This window comes from Apium graveolens, chromosome 1, assembly GCF_009905375.1.
Source record: "Apium graveolens cultivar Ventura chromosome 1, ASM990537v1, whole genome shotgun sequence".
In the NCBI taxonomy this organism is placed as follows: Eukaryota; Viridiplantae; Streptophyta; class Magnoliopsida; order Apiales; family Apiaceae; genus Apium; species Apium graveolens.
Genome location: NC_133647.1, coordinates 68383572 through 68386377, shown reverse-complemented (window position 1 = coordinate 68386377; position 2806 = coordinate 68383572). Strand labels below are relative to the sequence as shown.

At 42.8% G+C, this 2806-nt stretch overlaps 1 non-coding gene across 1 annotated transcript; it reads left to right on the top strand.

Annotated features, from left to right (window-relative positions):
• Positions 1-2443: 2443 nt before the first annotated feature.
• LOC141679732 (small nucleolar RNA R71) lies at positions 2444-2550 on the top strand. The gene has a single exon (XR_012558171.1). It is a non-coding gene; the product is annotated as a small nucleolar RNA R71 (small nucleolar RNA).
• The last annotated feature ends 256 nt before the right edge of the window (positions 2551-2806 follow it).

Here is a 2806-nt window from a genome sequence, read left to right as displayed (position 1 = left end):
GACAAGTGAAGGTAGTCTTCTCCTGATCTTCTGGAGCGATTAAAATCTGATTGTAACCCGAATAGCCATCCAGAAGACAGTAATACTCATGACCGGCCAACCTGTCAAGCATCTGATCAATGAAGGGCAATGGAAAATTGTCCTTCCTAGTGGCTGTGTTCAGCTTCCGATAGTCCATGTAGACTCTCCACCCCATGACTGTCCGTGTAGGAATAAGCTCATTCTTCTCATTTGCTACCACAGTGATTCCACCTTTCTTTAGCATACATTGAACCGGGCTTACCCATGAACTGTCAGAGATAGGATAGATGATCACTACATCTAGCCACTTCAGAATTTCCTTCTTCACTACTTCCTTCATAATAGGATTAAGTCTTCTTTGCTGCTCGACTATAGGCTTGCTACCTTCCTCTAGCATAATTTTATAAATACAGTAAGAAGGGCTGATCCTCTTGATATCTGCTATAGTCCATCCAATTGCCGACTTGAACTCTCTCAGAATCCTTAAAAGCTTTTCCTCGTCACTACCTGAAAGGTCAGATGCAATAATAACAGGCAGAGTAGATGCATCACCTAAAAATGCAAACATCAAATGCTTAGGTAAAGGATTAAGCTCAAGAGAGGGGGCTTCCTCAATAGAAGGCTTGAGGCGTTTAAGATCTTTGTTCAATTCCTCCATTCCAAGAGTTTCAAAAGGCATATCAATCTTCCTCTTCTAGGGAGAAGCATTCAAATATTGTAATTGTCCTTCACCTTTGTCATCTTCACTTTCTGAATTTCCCAATAAGGATTTTTCTAATGTATCAGACCTTAGCAATTGATCAAGTTCTGATGTGACCACCGAATCGACCAACTCCACTTTTAAGCACTCCTCATTATCAGTAGAATATTTCATAGCATTGAATACATTAAAAGTAACATCCTGATCCAGTACTCGCATTATAAGCTCACCCTTCTGCACATCGATCAAGGTTCGGCTAATTGCCAAGAAAGGTCTTCCAAAGATTATGGGAATCTTCTTATCCTCCTCAAAATCAAGAATCACAAAATCAGCAGGAAAGATGAGTTTATCAACCTTGATCAAGACATCCTCCACAATACCTCGCGGATATGTAATAGAATGGTCGGCCAACTGCAAAGTCATATACGTCGCTTTAAGATCAGGTAGATCCAACTGCTTGAATATTGGCAAAGGCATCAGATTGATGCTAGCTCCCAAGTCACATAAGCATCTGTCAAAAGACACTTTCCAATAGTACATGGAATAGTGAAGCTTCATGGATCTTTAAGCTTCGGAGGCAACTTTTGCTGTAGCACAGCAATGCATTCCTCCGTGAGAGCGACAGTCTCTAAATCATCTAGCTTCACCTTCCGAGATAGAATACCTTTCATAAACTTTGCATAACTAGGCATCTGCTCAAGAGCCTCAGCGAAAGGTATGTTGATATGAAGTTTCTTGAACACCTCCAGAAACTTCTCAAATTGCTTGTCCAGCTTTTTCTTCTGCAGCCGCTTAGGGAAAAGTGGTGGAGGATAGATCTGTTTCTCCCCTGTATTACCCTCAGGCGGAGTGTGCTCAACAGTAGTCTTCCTTGGTTCCACTTCTTCATCCTGCTGCTTTGCTTCTTTCTCAGCCCCAGCTTCTTCAGTCAACTCTTGAGTTTGTACGGGAATCGCAACCTTACCAGACCTCAAAGTGATTTCCTTTACCTGCTCCTTAGCTTCCTTCATTCCTGGCACTTCAGTGTCACTAGGCAATGTACCATGTTGATGATTTAGCAAGGCATTGGAAATTTGCCCAATTTGATTTTCCAAGGTCTTGATAGAAATAGCTTGACTCTTGTACATAAGCTTAAACTCCTCTAATTCAGATTTTTCATTAGCTTGTTACAGCTGGAGTTGTTGTCTTGGTGCATACTGCGGTTGGTGAAAACTAGAGGGGTTGTACTGCTTAGCTGGATACTGCTGATAAGGCTGTTGAACCGCGTTCTGAGCATTGCTCCGGCTGAAAGTAGGATGATTGCGGTTATTAGGATGATAGGTGGCTGGCGTAGGTTGTTGCGATTGCTGGAAGTTGCTCACGAACAGAGCTGATTCACTAGAGATTGCGCACTGCTCAGTTTCATGGGCACCAGCACAAAGCTCACAGACACTAGTGATTTGATTAACTCCATGATTAGCCAAAGTGTCCACCTTCATTGTCAAAGCCTTAAGTTGGGTAGCGATAGCAGTTGCTGCGTCCAACTCCAGAATTCCTGCAGTTTTTCCTTGAGTCAGTCTCTGGGAAGGATTCTGGTACTCATTAGAAGCCATCAGTTCAATAAGTTCATAAGCTTCATTATAGCTCTTAGCCCACAAGGCTCCTCCTGATGCTGCATCAAGCATGGGTCTAGAAGTAGGACCCAATCCATTGTAAAAATAATTGATAATCATCCAATCAGGCATGCCATGGTGTGGGCACTTCCTTAACATCTCCTTATATCGATCCCAAGCCTCATACAGAGATTCTCCAGTTTGTTGAGCAAACTGAGTAAGAGCATTCCTGATTGTTGTAGTCTTCGCCATGGGGAAGAATTTAGTGAGAAACTTTTGAGCAAGATCTTCCCAAGTGGTGATAGACCCTGCTGGTAGACAGTCTAACCAGCACTTAGCCTTGTCCCTCAGAGAGAATGGGAAGAGTCGCAGCTTAATAGCATCATCAGTCACATCGTTGAACTTGAAAGTGTAGCAGATCTCGATGAAATCCCTGATGTGCATGTTGGGGTCTTCAGTAGGAGAACCCCCAAACTGAACTAAGTTATGTATC